The 20202-nt window shown below is 32.6% G+C and overlaps 1 pseudogene; it reads right to left on the bottom strand.

Moving 5' to 3' along the window:
• Positions 1-6111: 6111 nt before the first annotated feature.
• LOC127833682 (uncharacterized) lies at positions 6112-10881 on the bottom strand (annotated as a pseudogene).
• Positions 10882-20202: the final 9321 nt, after the last annotated feature.

Below are 20202 nucleotides of genomic sequence, written 5' to 3'. Positions count from 1 at the left end.
AAGCATTTTATAGCAATATATAGCCCAATATAGTCATGACCAACACGCACAAACAACTCCAATTCTTATGTATGAGATATACATTGTATAACTTCACCCGTTATACGTATCATCTGAAACTGCATCATAAAGCCATATGAAATCTCATCGATTTCATAACTCGAATATCAATATTATATACATGTATTCATATCGATACGAGGTATTACCCTCTCTAACATCTCTATAGTTAATATCATTGTTTCCAATAAAGTTCGCAATGAGGCAGACACATGTATTTGATTCGCGTAATTCGACCTAACCAAAAAACTACCCAACGCTGAAAAGTATTATTAAGTGTGCATATATATATATATATATATATATATATATATATATATATATATATATATATATATATATATTGCTGTAATACGTTTTATTTTGTCTACCCTTTTATTTGTGTGTTTTCTACAATACTTTAAATGACTATCTTTCTGTTTGATGGTTTTTAATTACAAACATGCAAAGCTAAGATCCAAATTAATATACGAAATATAAACACATCCCAAATTGACAACCCTAAATACAAATGCCGTTTAAGACGAATGAAATACTTATCGTTCATGTACACATCTTGTTGTATTTAACATGTTGTCAATTATGGCTTAATCGTTATGATTTTCACTGTTCACGTTATTACGTGGTCTGTTTCACCATATCGTTATTTAGTGCTTAAAAAACTGTCTCATATTCCCTTTCAGAGTAAGCATCTGGAAAAACTTATTGTTGCGCGAACGGCAAGAGAAGCAGGGATTGGTTAGGATCCATGACTCATCGGCAGTATAATTGTATTTTCTATACTGAATAAAACTTATTACGGTTCTTTTAATATGAATACATTTGCACCGCTGTATATCTGTAAACAATCGTTATATTATGTGTGTGTGTGTGGTCGTTGTAAATATGTTGTGTTATTTTAAGACTTTAACATTATCATTAATCTTCAGCTGATCATACATTTGCTACTGGCAATTGTACATCGCTTCTGTTGTATAGCTTTAAGATTGGTGGTATTATTGACTACATATATAGAGAATAACAGGTTACAGTCCCATCGTTTTGTAATATATCAGGCGAGGCTTAGAATAATATAACGGCGAGGCTTGCCGAGCCGTTTTTAATTCGTGCCGAACCTGATATATTACAAAACGATGTGACAGTAACCTGTTTTTCTGTTTATCATACCACATTTTCCTAACAATCTGCAAAACAATCCATTTTATACTTAAAATTTACCGTTCCCCCCTGATTTTGCTGATCCGGCTTTTACACGTTGACATACATGTAGCAACGGCGTTCGAAAAGACGACACGAATAATCGCTTATTTTAACCATCGTATTGAAATAAAAGTTGTTTGCACTACGAACGGGCAGAGAACACCTGCTTTAATTATAAACGTCTTGAATTGGAGATCGGGAATGGACCGCAGCGACAAATTTAATTGAAGAACACACTTCACCGAATAGTTTGGAAACACCATGTTGGAGATGTGTATTGAAATTGACATTTTGATGATGGTGTCAATACTGACATAAGCGTGTTAAATCATTGTTTAAAAAGTTGAGGATTAGCATACAGTTATCATTTGACTTGACTTTATGTGCAACACTTGCGAATGCAATGACTATATTGATATTTAAGATTATATTGCCCAATTGATGACGTCATTTTACTTCAGTAGTGCGGGCTGTGGTGATTTAAAAAAAAAACGTGTTTGTGATTTATGACTTTAAACTAGAATAAAATATGTACGTTCTTGGTTTTCAAATTGTTTGTTTTGTTAAACTTGATTCATGTTGATAGAAATTGTTGACTTTATTGTTAATCCCATTTAACTCCAAACATTGGCTGATATAAGAACTTCCTGTTTACCATGATATAATATAATATATCAGGCCACGATATATCAGGCAGATATTAATGCGGTGGTATGATAAAATATGCATGTGTCACAAATGATTTACATCAATCGCTGGATTTTAATATATGCGTGTGTATGATTGATGTGCCTTTGACGAGAAATTTGTTAAGGACCAAGTTTTTAATATTACGTATTTACATACAAACGCGCGCTATATAGCCTAGTTAATTGAAAGCTGCGTTATTCACATTCGTATATATTTATTTATATGTATTAATATTTAAATTTATAAAATATTTATCAAATATACTACAAGTGCAACACGGAAATATATCTTTGTCATAAGTAAACCTATATCTTATTACAACCATTTTGCCCTTTAAACGTCATGGGGTTTGCCATTGACAATTATAACGTTATCGTTAAGATGCAGCTGAACGACTTGTTTTCCCAAAGCGACGTGTACAACTGGTATTTGACGAGACAAATATCATGTTTACCGCCACACTGAGAAAACTAGACATATTGATGTACGTGAACTTAAAATGAAATAAAATAAATATTACCGTTTATTTGACTTTAGTTGACATTTTGTTTTATAAAATACAATTATCCAAAATGAGATCAAACCAGAGATTTTGTTGTGAATGCTGCAATAAAGATAAATGTAACATTTGCAACAAATGCTTCTAAAACAAGTTGCATTAAGTTTCAAAACGTTGATTGGTTCATGAAAATAGATCTTTAAAGTACGTTGTCAAAAATGACATTATAATATTCATCAATGTAATGGTACTCATCAAGATATTATAAACAGTTTAATCAAGCAATATTAGAATTTCAAAATTATCAAATCATGGAATACAAATGTGTACACATTTTACTTATATAAAAAGAATACACCAAACAATCCAAGTAACGATATAAATGAGGTTTACAAACATTCGTATGTTGTACACGGCAAGTGACTAGAGGCCTGCATTAAACAACGCTGAACAATACTTTAAACTTATCAGTAAATACCAAAAAGTTGTTAATATGGGGTCAACACCTTGAAATTGTCGATGCACATATTGGAGTTTAGACTTACATATGTGAAATATTATTTTATTCCATCATCTGACGTGCATTGTCGAAATAAACCAATGTGGAATATATTTTTCTTTATTTCGGCAATGCTGAAATGTAGCTGTCACGCGCGGCGGACTCTTATATCAGTCATGTGTGTAGGATGGTCAAATAACTCGGAATCAACTATAAAGTGATCACTTTTAGTAAAACCAAATCAGATTCAACAAAACAAATACTTTAATACCAAGATGTAATATATTTTAAACACAAAATGCATCTCAAAAACCAAAATAAAACACATTTTTTACAATTAATAAGTGCGCGTACTAATGACGTCATTATTAACGCGTCAAACGATAATAGTCATATTCTTTTCCGCTAAAGCTGCAGTTTTTAGTATGTTTTTTCATTATTTCTTTAAAATCGGGAACGTAGAGGTATGATAAACAGAAAAACTGGTTAGTGCCTGATCTTTGTGTAATAAATTAGGCTCAGCACGAATAAAATAATGAAACAATGTTTGCTTAAAATAACTTTGGGACTTTCCGTGTAGTTCTATTGTCCTATTCTATTTTTAAAGAAATAATTGGCGATTTAGAAAATTGATGGGATAAATCGAATACTAGGTCGGTGCCGAATAAAGCGAAGTTAATTTTGCTCGGCCTGAAAATCTGAACCACGAGCCTGTGTGTTCTGTAATAACCAACAGGTCATTCATTGATTTCCTTCAGCGGTAATTTCACTTGTTATTCGACATGGCAGATTTTATAAACGATTGTTGTGGTCCTATGTAAGCATGTCTTTATCGGTAAAAGAAATGTAACGGCTAAATATGTTGAGACTTATATAATTGAATTTGAAGGAACCAGTTCACTCTTTGAATGATTGACAAATCTTTTTATGGATCGTCGTGCTTATAAACACTTAACACAGTGATACGTGTCCTTCAAAACTTTACTACAACATTATCCAAATAACAAACGCATGTACAAGTACATGCACGTTTGTAGCCATCAATTATTGCGATTAACTATATTTAACCAGGTTTTCCGAAGGAAAAACTGGTTATTAGATTGGCGAATGCGGGCGGGCTGGCTGGCTGGCTGGCTGGCTGGCTGGCTGTCTGGCGGGCTGGCGGGCGGGCGGAACAAGCTTGTCCGGGCCATAACTATGTCGTTCATTGTCAGATTTTAAAATCATTTGGCACATTTGTTCACCATCATTGGACGGTGTGTCGCGCGAAATAATTACGTCGATATCTCCAAGGTCAAGGTCACACTTTGAGTTCAAAGGTCAAAAATGGCCATAGATGAGCTTGTCCTGGCCATAACTATGTCATTCATTCTGAGATTTTAAAATCATTTGGCACATTTGTTCACCATCATGGGACGGTGTGTCGCACGAAAAAATCACGTCAATATCTCCAATGTCAAGGTCGCCACGACTAAAAATAGATTTTTTTTAAAAACAAACTTATAAAGGGGGTTAATTTTGTTTGTTCATTTCAAAAGTTCAGTTTGAGTTTTCTCCCTTTATCAGATTTTTTTTCACAATGAAAACCTGGTTTTGTGACAATTTTGTCCCTTGTTACTCTATTAAAGTAATGTATTTTTGTTCAGTGTTGTATACGACAGACGATAATGCATGGACAAATTAAATAATTCAATATAAAATGTATCTTCAATTTTGAAGCATTTTAAAGCAATATATAGCCCAATATAGACAGGACCAACACGCACAAACAACTCCAATGCTTATGTATGAGATATACATTGTATAACTTCACCCGTTATACGTATCGTCTGAAACTGCACCATAAAGCCATATAAAATCTCATCGATTTCATATCGCGAATATCAATATTATATATTCATATCGATAAGAGGTTTTTCCCTCTCTAACATCTCTAAGGTTAATATCATTGTTTCCAATAAAGTTCGCAATGAGGCAGACACATGTATTTGATTCGCGTAAGTCGACCTAACCAAAAACCCAACGCTGAAAGTATTATTGAGTGTGCATATATATATATATATATATATATATATATATATATATATATATATATATATATATATATATATATATATATATATATATATATTGCTGTAATACGTTTTAACTTGTCTACCCTTTTATTTGTGTGTTTTCTACAATACTTTTAATGACTATCTTTCTGTTTGATGGTTTTTAATTACAAACATGTAAAGCTAAGATCCAAATTTGCATACGAAATATAAACACATCCCAAATTGGCAACCCTAAATACAAATGCCGTTTAAGACGAATGAAATACTTATCGTTCATGTACACATCTTGTTGTATTTAACATGTTGTCAATAATGGCTTAATCGTTATGATTTTCACTGTTCACGTTATTACGTGGTCTGTTTCACCATATCGTTCTTTAGTGCTTTTAAAACTGTCTCATATTCCCTTTAAGAGTAAGCATCTGGAAAAACTTATTGTTGCGCGAACGGCAAGAGAAGCAGGGATAGGTTAGGATCCGTGACTCATCGGCAGTATAATTGTATTTTCTATACTGAATAAAACTAATTACGGGTCATTTTAAGATGAATACATTTGCACCGCTGTATATCTGTAAACAATCCTTATATTATGTTTGTGTGTGTGGCCGTTGGGAAAATATTTTAATATGTTATGTTATATTATGTTTGTGTGTGTGGCCGTTGGGAAAATATTTTAATATGTTATGTTATCTTCAGCTGATCATACATTTGCTACTGGCAATTTTACATCGCTTCTGTTGTACAGCTTTAAGATTGGTGGTATTATTGACTACATATATAGAGAATAACAGGTTACAGTCCCATCGTTTTGTAATATATCAGGCGAGGCTTAGAATAATATAACGGCGAGGCTTGCCGAGCCGTTTTTAATTCGTGCCGAACCTGATATATGTTGCTCGTTCTGAGATTTTTGGTCAAAATGGGGTATATGGGCGAAATTGAGTTATTAACATTTTTAGAAGCCTCAATGTATAGTTAACACAGAAAAAATATAAATTTTGCCATATTCTTCTTTTTAATGTTAAAAATATGACCGTAAAAATACCCATCAACACACGAAATTTGTCATTCTGTTCATTTATGTTTATGTCAATTGCATTATGGTTCAATAGATTTATAATTGCAGAGGAAAATCACTCACTCACTGGCCTTTTACAAGGACAAAACTTATAATATTAAATTAATGTAAATTTATAAGACCATTACGAAACAAATTTCGGTTACCATAGCAACCATTTGCAAAAATTTCAAAATAATTGATTTTTTTTTACAAAATCAGTTCAAAGCATTTCCTCACACCTTAAAATGCAAGAAAGTAATATACATATATAAAAGAACTGTTACTTAATACACGAATCAATTAATTGTATACATGTTCTATCTATTAATTTGTTCTATTGATCACAGACTCTAACCGAAATTGAATTACATAGAATACACTTGCTAAGATTTAATATGCGAACCATGACGTATTAAAATTGAAAATTCTTCTTTAAACTGTTCCAATAACAATTATATTTTACATGAGACATTGTTCATTAATTAAAGACTTTTAAATTAATACATGATATACACATAATTATTTTGTTGTAACCATGGCAACAGTATACAATATGAATATCAGTTATAATTACCATCTTCTACATTAAACATAGCAATAATACTACACTCTTTAGTTATCAAATGCAATCAACAATTTCTTATTGTGACATTTATACTATATTACATACTGCATGAAAAATAGAGCCAAGGCTAAGAGACTTAACATAAATATTTACATTAAATTAATGTTTTCAGTTTATATACACAACTATTAAATTTTAAATTCAATTATATTACTTGTCACACTGCATTATATTTCATTTCACCTGGTATTGAGTCATTGTAAGAGTTTTACAAAAACATACTAATGTTGTTGAAGTTGACAATGAGGTATGGTCAGGTTTCCATGGTTACCATACATTATATACATAAACAACATGAACAATCTAAAACAGGGGAACTATTTTAAAATCATTGTTATTTCGTCGGCTTCGGTACATCTGGCCGTGGACAGGTACTGGCACATAATGAGTTACAGAGTGGCGCGATTTCGTCATGAAGGTACCACTGGCGTTCTGCAGACAAGCCAAGTGGCTCCAGTTGGGGGGGGGGGCATTCCATTCAGAACGAAAGAATCTTTCTTCAGGATCTTCACAGCCTCCTCAGCATCCGAAGCATATCGCCTCACATACACTATGCCTGGCTTGTCAGAGGTCATTCTGAATTTTAAACAAATACACAAACTTAGATTTCATGTTATAAATTTAGAAACTGGAACCTAACTATAATGCTGTTAAATTATTTTATAATTTTTTAGAAAATAGGTATGTTTTATTATCTTTTTCATGTTATATAATTGCTTTTGAAATAAAAATAACAATCGAACAACACACGACTGCCTGTATTGAACTTTTTTATCTAAGCGTTTTTCTGATATCATTGTGTACAAACAGTGTATTGACTTATACCTGTAGCATGAAATGTTTTAAATATGTGGAAAAATAACAATAAATGAAAACCTGAAGTGGTGGTATGACAGCAGATTTGGTATTCGCTTGAATACTGGTTTCAAGAATTCTGTCCAGTTGTAAAACTGGACAGGATTCTCCGGATCTTGTACAAAGTGGGGAATGTTGTGCCCATTGCGGGATGATAGCCTGACTGTCTCCACAACATCTTCCAAGGTGTTGACAGTGGTGTTCCTCCAACGCACCTTTAAGTATATGAAAGCAAAATTTAATGTATTGCCTACAACAACATTTCTTAACCACAGGAGGGAAGCCCATTTTTTTTTTATATATGCTATTAAATAAAAACAATATGGGCTTCCCTCCTGTGTTCTTAACACTACTTTCCATATAATGGTGCTGCAGTATTTTCAGATATAATAATTTATTTTATGCTTTCCGGTGGTTTATAGAGAAATATCAGTGAATTAAAACTGTTATTTCACTGTTTTACACAGTGAAAAATAACAGTGAAAAATATCGATATTTTTCACTGTTTTACTGTGAAATGACGTCATAAATCCAGCGAAATTATCCAGTTAAACTCTTTTACAATGTAACTTAACGGTGAAAAAAAGCATAAAATAAAAAGAAAATTTGTTGAATTCGATGGAATATCGATTTTATTCACTCGTGATCATAAAAAAATACATATTTTCACTCGTGGCTGCGCCACTCGTGAACATATTATTTTCTATGATCACTCGTGAAATAAAATCGATATTCCATCGAATCCAACAAATATCCTCTATAAATATGCCAACGTATAATAAATGAAATGTGTATTGATAATTAAAGATAATTGATTCTTTATTCTTGCAAACTTAAAACATCAATTTAATACCTTCCACAATCCAAAGTGCAAGTCTGGGCTAAATTTGGTATGACCGGCCTCCATGGTGCTGAACTCAATAGAGTCGTGCAGGCCTGTAAGAACCCGCCACATGCCGTACCTGTAAACAAAGATATAAAATAAGCAACAGTTTATTCTGTCTTTTCAAAACTAAAATTAAATCTTTTATGAATTCTTAGCATGAAAATATTTATTAAATTACCTTCTTAGCAAATTGTAGTAAATCTATTTTTAACTAATACAAATCAAAATATTTACCCTACGACCGCGTTATTCTTGTTTTGCCCCGAACAGTTGTCCATATGAAGGACCACATTCCTCTCTCCATAACCAAGATGGCTAAAGTGGTGCTGCAGCATTGAGGTCACACTATTGGCCCCTTTTCCCACGGACTGAAAGGCCTCATCAACGAGATAAAATATCTGCGTTCCTGTAAAAATCAACCCAAATGTGGCTTTTTTCACACCAAATTGGCAATGTATAAATAATAGCACATATACATGTCTTACTGGGACATTATAAGTAATAATATATAAACCCCATTGTTGGACCCCATTGTAAATAAGCTCTCAGCTTAATGGGTTATCCATAGGTCCTTAGCATCCATGCTCATATGAACCTACTTTAGTTATAGAACTTCCATATTGTTAAAAGTATGCATACAGCAACAACGTTTTATTTGATGCTCTTAAATTGGCATTTTAAATAGACCTAGATAACTCTTTGAAATATGTGATACATTCTTTGTCTCATGTGTTATATATTTGCATGTGCTAATAATCTTAAATCTAAATAAATATAAATAACAATTTAAATTTGTTATATATTATAGATCACAACATTTTTTTACAAAACGTTACATTTTATATACATAACAATTTTCTGAAAATTTAACCATGCATTATTTTTATTTACCTGAAGACTCACAGCACACCCCAAAGCATTGACATTTTCGAGGAGTTTTAAAGTACATCGGACCCACTGCCTGTGCCTGTTGAGGATAGAACACCTGTTGGCTGTAGTCGAAGCTGTAGTGGACCGTGGCATCTGTGGCTTTTGATCTTTGTCCTGTTATGAGTATGAAGTTTTAAAAAAAATCATTACTATTTTGGCTTTGCACACAATTGTTAATTACATTTGTTAATAAAATGTATTGTTAAACCACTGCTAACATGTCAAAAGTATTAAAATATATTGATAGATATGTTTAATATCAAACCTAGCTAATTATATATAAAAAAATATACCATTAACACTAAGTGAACATGCCTTTATAATTGTATTTACAATTTTGTTTTAATTTATTCATATAACATCTTGGAAATCTATAAGTAACATTTTTGTTTATCAAAATGACATTTTAAATACAAGCAAAAACATAATTGTAATCACTTTTTTAGCATAAACTTGACTATTCACTTTTGTAAAATACCTCTTTTTTTATTTGCATCTGAAAATTGATCAAACTCAAGCTTTGTCCTCTCACATTGCTCCCTCTAATGATCTCTCTGGCATTTTACTTTCTCTAAATGTTTTTGATAATTTTCTAATTTAATTTGTTTCTCTTCTTCTGTGATGTTACCAGACTTTGTAATGTTTTCTACATGTTTTTGACATTTTAAACACAGATCAGTGGCAGGCTTCATCACCAACAAATATGGACACTGTTCTAACCATATTTTCCTAAAAGTGGAAGGCCCCACTTGTTTCTGGCCAGTTCGGTCAAGTGCACCACAATACAATTCATATATATCACTTTTGTTTTTGTCTGATGGAAGGAGGATACACTTTTCATTGGCCTGTGGTGTTCGTCCAGGTAGTGGCATTCCATTTTGGCTACTATAATTTTCAAGAAATGTTTTTACCATCTGGACATCTTGTAACTTGAGTGTGTGTTTAGGCAGTTTCTTGTTATTTCCATGTACTCTGGCTTCAAGACTGTTTACATCAATGGAGCTACCAATCGAAATAATTGTGTTTTTAGACACACCATGAGCGAAAGCAAATGTATTGCGACAAACTACTTGCCCAGCAAAGTAAAAATTCTGCCTTTGCCGTTTTCTATCCACTGCTTTTCTTTTTAATCCAACTGTTACTGGTCCACTCTGCGTATGATTGAAAATTTGGTATTTTACAATCAAATCTAGTTCCTGTTTTGATTTTTCCAAACAAGAAAGCCTGTACGAAATAAGAGTACCCCAGTTTACAACTGAGCTGCATGGTTTGTTTGAGTACAGACGGGTACAACCACAGCCATTTATTTTAAAAGATTGTTGCTTTATGCCTTCTGTATCTAAATAATTACTTTCATTCAAAGAGTTAACATTTTCGTTGCAATCATTATCAATATCAGAACAAGAGTCACAATCATCAGAACCGTCATTTTCATTATTGTCAAAGTACAGTTCACCAACTAATTCTAACTCTTCGTGAAAGTCTGGGTCTTGATGGCAGGTAAGTTCAGGCGGTACAGTGCTACAACTAGCACATGCTAATTGACTGTCTGCCATTTCAAAAGATTAATATTTGACCGAAAATTCTACATTTTGTGTTAATGTAAACAAACAAATGTCAAAGAAGGTCACGGTAGCCATTTTGTTCGTTTTCGTTTCCGGTTTGTTTAATTGTCAGGTTTTCCATTAATCTTTTAACATTTAAAATCAGGTCACATGAAACAGTCTCGCGTTTCAAAAACTAACACTTACCTTTATCGAAAACCAGTAAAATCCACACTGAAACGATACATATATGACCATTATCGACATCGAAATGTGTATCGATAATCTTCCAAGGTTGAAATTCTATCAATTACTGAATGGGCTACGAATGTAAAAGGGGAGTAATCCATATAAAAGAAATTGTTGATAGGTCAAACGCAACCAATTCATTTTGAATTTACATCGTTAAAACCTGGGTCAGTTGAAATTAATGTTGTTTAAATACTTTTCACGCTAACATTGGACAAACTAGAGTAAATTGATCTGAATTTCGTCGCAAATTGCACGACGTCATTTCAAACGTCGTTTTCTCGGAATGAGGCTTGCCGAATTAGACCCAAAAGTCTCAGAACACGCCACATATTACAAAACGATGTGACAGTAACCTGTTTTTCTGTTTATCATACCACATTTTCCTAACAATCTGCAAAACAATCCATTTTATATTTAAAATTTACCGTTCCCCCCTGATTTTGCTGATCCGGCTTTTACACGTTTGACATACATGTAGCAACGGCGTTCGAAAAGACGACACGAATAATCGCTTATTTTAACCATCGTATTGAAATAACAGTTGTTTGCACGGGCAGAGAACACCTGCTTTATTTATAAACGTCTTGAATTGGAGATCAGGAATGGACCGCAGCGACAAATTTAATTGAAGAACACACTTCACCGAATAGTTTGGAGACACCATTTTGGAGATGTGTATTGAAATTGACATTTTGATGATGGTGTCAATACTGACATAAGCGTGTTAAATCATTGTTTAAAAAGTTGAGGATTAGCATACAGTTATCATTTGACTTGACTTTATGTGCAACACTTGCGAATGCAATCACTATATTGATATTTAAGATTATATTGCCCAATTGATGACGTCATTTTACTTCAGTAGTGCGGGCTGTGGTGATTTAAAAAAAAATAAACGTGATTGTGATTTTTGACTTTTAAACTAGAATAAAATATGTACGTTCTTGGTATTCAAATTTTTTGTTTTGTTAAACTTGATTCATGTTGATAGAAATTGTTTACTTGATTGTTAATCCTATTTAACTCCAAACATTGACCGATATAAGAACTTCCTGTTACCATGATATTATATAATATATCAGGCCACGTTATATCAGGCAGATATTAATGCGATGGTATGATAAAATATGCATGTGTCACAAATGATTTACATCAATCGCTGGATTTTAATATATACGTGTGTATGATGGATGTGCCATTGACGAGAATTTGTTAAGGACCAAGTTTTTAATATTTAAGAAATAATTCGTGTGCGTTATAGTTTGTTGTCGAATAACCCACGGCCGGAAGTTTAGATGCGTAGGGATTAAATCACGAGTGCGAAGCACGAGTGATTTGAAACCACGCATCTAAACTTCCGGCCGTGGGTTATTCAACAACAAACTATAACGTACACGAATTATTTCGATTCTAACACGATTTTACTAAAGATTTATAGAATGTATCTTATTTTTCTTGCATACTATTTTATGTGAAGCTCTGCCCATAAAAATAGCTTTCGGCTGTTCTGTCGATCAGATCTCCGCCCTCAATAACAGCCAAACTGGTTGGAAAAAAACCATTTCATTTCTCACGTTTGGTTAAATAAGAACAACAATAACTTGCGTAATCTAACCTGTTTTCATTGTACACTTTAAATTAACGCAAGAGTGTTACATCTACAAGAAAACAACACTGTATATGTGACAATAAATTGAAATAAACTGACGATACTGTACAGAACAAATTCGATCCGCGATAAGAGCACACTGCCCCGATTCGAACTTCAGCCATTTTAGTATCGAAGCAGCAGACGAACACCGTGGGAAATTGGGTCAATTTTACGCATTTCTGTTTATAGCGTAGTATTTTGTCACGTGACTTTCATTCATAAAATTTCGGATTATTACGCTGGTGGAAAATGTATCGGCATGTTTTGTTTAGCTACAGCGCGTGCTTTCAGGGTATAAGCTCCGCCCATAATTTGTTGCAGAATAACCCATGGACGATTTTCTTCTTTGTTTATATGAAATTTGGAACGTGCCGTGTTAGAATTACAAACAAACGCGCGTTACATAGCCTAGTTAATTGAAAGCTGCGTTATTCACATTCGTATATATTTATTTATATGTATTTATATTTAAATTTATAAAATATTGATCAAATATACTAAAAGTGCAACACTGAAATATATCTTTGTCATAAGTAAACCTATATCTTATTTCAACCATTTGCGCTTTAAACGTCATGGGGTTTGCCATTGACAATTATAACGTTATCGTTAAGATGCAGCTGAACGACTTGTTTTCCCAAAGCAACGTGTACAACTGGTATTTGACAAGACCAATATCGTGTTTACCGCCACACTGAGAAAACTAGACATATTGATGTACGTGTACTTAAAATGAAATAAAATAAATATTAACGTTAATTTGACTTTAGTTGACATTTTGTTTTATAAAATACAATTATCCAAAATGAGATCAAACCAGAGTTTTTGTTGTGAATGCTGCAATAAAGATAAATGTAACATTTGCAACATATCCTCCTAAAACAAGTTGCATTAAGTTTCAAGACGTTGATTGGTTCATCTGTTATTCAAGACTAGGCGACTTTGATATGTAATAATGTATTATTGTATATGTCAATTATTAAAATGGACAAACGTAATCATAATTAATCCTGACATAATAAATAAAGCTACTATTTACGGTATATACGAATTCTATTCACGACTGAAAACTTATTAATTGACAACAGCCGACTTTAAAACACATTCCGTTCAATCTGATCTTTATTTGGATATTGTTTATATTCAAGAGGAGAATATTTATGTGGTCTTCCATCTGAAACAGGTCTGAATAATTTTGAATATAGTGTAGCCGTTATTACTTAAGTTAACTAACAAAATAAGATACTCAGTTGTCAAGATCTTATAATGTGTCGCTAACTCTTCTGCGTTTGTTATTGCAATAAATCCACGTCTATAGGTCATCATTTGTCATTAAGTCCGATATATTGTAAACATGTGTAATGGCAGCACATTGTTCGTGAAGTGAAGGGAATGTGTTATAAAGTTGTGAGCAGATAGCAGATGTTTAAATTTGACTTTGATTTTGAATCATTTCATAACAAAATATTTTCCAATTTAAACAACAAACACACTAAAACAACTCTCAACTGTTTCCTTCTATTTCAGGTTACTGGACCGATTCTACTCATGTCCTAAAAATGTACCACAAATAAAGTGGACATCACACACTGTTTTCTGTTTCTTATATCCTGATTATATATTTATATTTGGACGAAGCATTTCTTCCTCTGCCAGCGGTCAATTTAAGATAATGAGTTGCATATTTCTGACAATAATGCAGAAAAATGTATGGGTTTCGAGTTTCTCAAACTCACCCAAAACGATAAAATCCTGGAAAAAATATACTGATTTCGTCTATATATACATAAAACTAGTTTAATTGTTCTGCCTTTTTATTTATTTCGTTCAATTGAAATATTTTTATCCTCTGGCTGATCAACTTCACCTACACACTTTTTAAAGATATATTTCCGTCTGTTTGTAAACACATCCTCAATGTACAACCTAAAATAGTACGGTCATTAAATACTAATGTGTCTATAAGTAATCATTTTGTTACAATATATAGTACAATATATTATGTTGTACTGCTTTTGAAACGGTCATATATTCAATTAAAGGGGTAAGACTTATGGCAAGAGAAAGCAAGAAGAGGTTTTGATCGGGGACGCATCTGCAGAATAAATGTATTTGTTATACAAACATATCGAATAAAAATCATTTCTAGGCAAATACATTTGGATCGCTTTACAACTAAAAAATGTTCATAATTGATGTTAATGTGTTAATATAAGGATGCATATCTAGATAAATACATATATTTACAACATTGTGATAAAGCAATTCATATTAAGATATTGGCGGACGTTAAAAAGCAGTTTGGGGATTACGAATCCTTATTCGCGTTCCTGTGCAATACATATAATAGGAGCATGTAGTTATTGCGTATCAGCTCATACATCATCAACTGACAAACGCATTACGCACTAATCACGACTGAAACGATAAACGAACTAGTCATTGAGTGCACATATTCTTTATATCGCAGACAATTGTGTTGGGTAATATCATGTTTGTTGACGTCATTTTTCCCCATGACAAAACATGTTCAAAATGACTCAACATTGCATAACACAATACAATCAGTCATTAGTTGCACAAAAGATCCGATTACGGAAGATCACGTGTAGATGACACTAAACATATGAACCTTACACAGCGGCGTGCTAAACATTATTAAATGAAAACTACAATTCAATATGCATGTTATGTCATAGCCTTTTAGCACAGTTCATCATTAGACGGAACCATGTACATTTAAAATAATTTAAAAAATCATATGTATGTGTTTTTTTTTCAAATGTGTATACATAAGTATTTTTTAAGTTTTGGGTTAAGATTTAAAAAAACGTATTATCAAATGCACACTTTACATTATTTAACAACAAACAGGTGTAACACATTTTAATTAAAATTACTGCAAAGCAGCGCGATATCACCTTTATCACTTATAGTAACGCAATCATTGCGCTGCTTTGAAACTCAACATCTCAATAATGACTGAAAACGACAGATGTGTGCAGTATCACCTTTATCACTTGTAGTAACGCAATCATTGAGCTGCTTTGAAACTCAACATCTCAATAATGACTAAAAACGACAGCTGTGTGCCATATCACCTTTATCACTTGTAGTAACGCAATCATTGTGCTGCTTTGAAACTAAACAGCTCAATAATGACTGAAAAAACAGCTGTGTGCTTTTTGGTAAAGAAAGTTAAAATAAATCAAGGGATCACCATGCAGTATAATAGAGTAATAAAGAATAAACGTATTTAATAACATTACAATAAGTAAACATAAAGACTGTACTTTACAAGTTAAATGAGAAGTAATCTATCGATATATAATAATAAGTAAAGATAATTCAATTAAAATAATGCATTTTATAACATTTGACTTATTTAGATTTTAATACACCTTTTTAAAAACACTTTTTTAAAAGCCATGTAAACTTGTGTTATATAATACATTTGCAGATGTATAATGATTATTCATCTCTTTAAATCATTATTGCGTTCAATCTATATACAAAATGGTAATATACTATATCAATAAGTGTAATTATATTACACAATTGAGCAAATGCGTTAGGCATTATAAATACATCAGTGGTGTCATTTATACAAAAATATCTTACTAAAATCATTTTCAACGGAAATGTTATGTGGTTTTCCATTAATAATAAATGCGCAGTATTTATAATTCATCTTAACAACTTGTATTCCCAAACGTACAGCGAAATTGGTAGCAATATACCAATTTAATGTTCAGCGACTATTTTGATACTATTTGGATTTACTTGACAAACAAATGCAGTATCATACTTAAACGATTTAATTGAGTTTCACGACGTTGTTTTTGTTTTGCAAAGGACCAGGCGACTTCAATTTTGTCATCACTTAGCATCTTCTGATTCAAACAAATGAACATCGAAACAAACAACAAAATGCCAATAACATTTTAAACGATATATGCGGATTGAAATTGAAAGTCCGTAAGAAAACTTAATATATATTTTGGAGTTCAAGTGCAAATGTCAAATAAAATAACTTTAATATCTCACAAAATGCAAGCGCATGATATATCGTATTCAAATATTTAAATAACAAGCAATGCATGGTGATTTAAAACCTAAAGCCTAGTTAAAATCTTGGTTAATAGTCTTAAGGAAGCATGCATTATTAAAAGGTGTGGTTATTTGATATGTCCTATACAATGACATCATTGATAACAATTTAAGCCATATAGAAACCATATAATAAGTATATTGATAGCAATATGCGAATGTTCGGTATCGCATGTGGGTTTACATTAGGCATCTAGGGTGCCTCCTGAACACTTCCTACACAATGACGTTGGATGATACTTCCGATTCTTTACAATTGGATGGCGTCCGGAAACTGCATTCACTAATTTTAATACAGCAGTGTGAAGAAAATTGGTCGATGTTTTAAAACATGCATGGTGTAGAATAACAACTTAAACAGCCATTGGAATATAATAAGAAAAATCTGTTCCATTTTTATATTTTATGAAGTTTGTGTTATGGCTGAATTGAAAATAGTGTTCAGTTTAACGCGGAAAAAGTTTACATTCATTTTACTTTATAGGTCAATTTTAACAATTTACGTAAGCTATCATAATTATTTCTTGCATGTTTATCATATATAGCCATGACATTTCTTTTTTCTGTATTTGTGCATTACGCATCTTACAATTAAAACTTGTGAAATAAAAAAACTGCAATCAAACTGACGTAATTGATAAAATATTACTGTGGTCTCTTAAAGCATACTATACAAATTGTGGCCGTCTTTACTTATAAAAAAACGCGCAATAAGACGCTTTATTGTAAATATCCTATTCTCTGCTGTGAGCTATCCGTAGTTTGGAGATAGCGAATTCTCTTACAACAAATCCGTTAACTTGTGTTCGATGGTTACTAATTCTTGTGTATGGTACGCTTGTGGAGAGACCGCTTATTGTCACTGGCTGTATAGGATTGTATTTGGATGTTTGTACAAAGAGCGTTGTTGTTAGGCACTGATGCTCAATACTGTAGTGGGCGTCTTTCCAAGTTAAATGTATTCGTTAACAGGCACACCAATAAACACTAGAATAGCTGCGAAGTGGATTAAAATGAAACAAGTGATATATCTGCGACAAAAAGATTTGTCTCATGTTCGTATAATAAAACTCATCTGTCATTTCAATACTTTAAACAAAGGGAACTTAGTGTGCATGCATAAATTCTATAAAGAAACTTATTTACGAAAAAACGATGTTCAACAATATACAGGTCATAGTCTTAAAATAATTATAATTATACATACGCGCCCATGTGTCTTGACAAGCTCAAGCATGAGTTATATATTGATAGTACATTTAATTTGGACAAGAATACCATGTCACTTCTAAGTCATTACCATGCTAGTAGTAGACTCACTTAAACGTCTCACTTACTTAGCAAGCGTAGTACCATATCATTTAATAAGTGTAATATTTCCAAATTCATTATAGTAAGTTAAATATATGTGTGCATGCACAGAAATGTGACTAAAGAACTAACGTAGTGTCACGTGCAACGGAAGTCGTAATTAGATGGTGACGTATTCATAACAAAGAAATAGGAAAACATTCAAAGTGGACCGGACTAAGTTCTCTTTATTTTACTCGCACACATATACACAATCCATAAGCTATGTATTATGTTCCTATTTGAATCATCAATAATGTTCAATGGCATCGCCCCGACACCTTGTCAACACCATTTAGAGCATAGTTCCCTTTTTGCGTCCAGACAACAATATCGGGACACAGGAGGACCAGTATGAGGGCTTTGGGAGCTAACTGAACACTTCCGGGAAGGAATCGAGTAATTTCTGAAGTCCCGGAAACGATCTTCTTTATCGGCCAAAAACTTCAACCAATCGTTAGGTGTTCGACTCAGTCCTATTTGTGACAAATCAGTTCAGGACGATTTAAAAACTAGTTCGACATGGTGTATTGATATTGAAACGGGAGTGATATTGCCAAAAAAATATAAAATGCAATGACATGTGTAAAGCAAGACATAAAGCTTTTGACTTGCATGTTAAGTATGAGCTGTGTAATTCTTATAGAGAGCGTATTGCTGAAATACAGATTTGACAAAACAAGGAGAGCGTCACGTGTTTTCTTTGTGATTTTGGGGCACTACCAGAGTGCACTTGGAATAACCTCGACATCGTGAAGACCATACCGGGACTATTTCTTGACATTTTCAATAAAAAAGCTCCGAATATCAGATAATGTCACGGCTTTTTGCTTTTTTTCCGAGCACTGTTAATTAAATAACGGGAGGTCAATCATAATTAATTGACTCAAGCTGATTGCGTATTGATAAGTTTGGCAAACACATAACTAATTGATAAAATGTCATTATGCATTTCTATTCGTTAGACAATCTATTGTAGACACGCTATATACCATTCAGTATTTGAAGAGCGTTGCGACACTTTCTTCCATGATATTTCTTCCTAACTATATCTTATGAAACAGTGACATGTTAAATTCTAAAATGAATAAATGTGAATCCTTAACACTGCAAAGTTGATACTGAAAATGAATGTAGTACACTATTTTGTCACTGAAACAAAACTTATTAATGGTTATTATATAACCCATCTTGCAATGTGCACTGAAGGAAGATTTTACAAACGTAACGTGTAAACTTAACACATGAATGATTGAACATATTGTGGCAGTTACCCTACTAGAAGCCTCTTTTTGTTTTCAATAATGTTACAGTCAGTGCGTTTCATAATTATAGGTGATTCTTTAGCGAAATTTACTTCATAGCGAGCGAATCGTGTTCAGATAAAGTTTTTGTTGAAATGATATACTGTTACACTGATTGAGCCTCGCATGACAATTAAGGCTCATTTTACGATAAAGGAAAAAAAACAAACGAGCATTATGTTTTATAACCAATTAATGGTAACATCGATGGAGAACGTGTAACAAAACGAACAGTAAATGTTCATAAATTGTATGTATCATTGGTACCTCAAGCATCATGTTTACATCTGTCAGCAGTCATCGGCAAGAATAAAAACCCAACTATGAAATGTCAAGATTGCCCAATATGCACAACGATATATTGAAAATATGAAAGGTTAATAAACAAATTAGGGTATTTGTATCGACAGTTTATTGTGTGGATACAAATTATTGCCAAGGTAGTTTGCGTTTTAAATGAAAAGGACAACTAGATCGCACAGTCTAAATCAATTTTACAACTATCATCCGTAGAAGCTAAACAAACGAAGAGTAAGACACTTCATATCATTTAAAATGGAAACCTTGGATTTCAAATTCAAATGTACGCCCATTAGAAAAATACGTGTGCAGCTATGCTTTAAATAATAT

This window comes from Dreissena polymorpha, chromosome 6 (genome assembly GCF_020536995.1).
Source record: "Dreissena polymorpha isolate Duluth1 chromosome 6, UMN_Dpol_1.0, whole genome shotgun sequence".
Classification (NCBI taxonomy): domain Eukaryota; kingdom Metazoa; phylum Mollusca; class Bivalvia; order Myida; family Dreissenidae; genus Dreissena; species Dreissena polymorpha.
The sequence above is the reverse complement of the archived record's forward strand: the minus strand, read 5'-3'. Positions and strand labels throughout refer to the sequence as shown.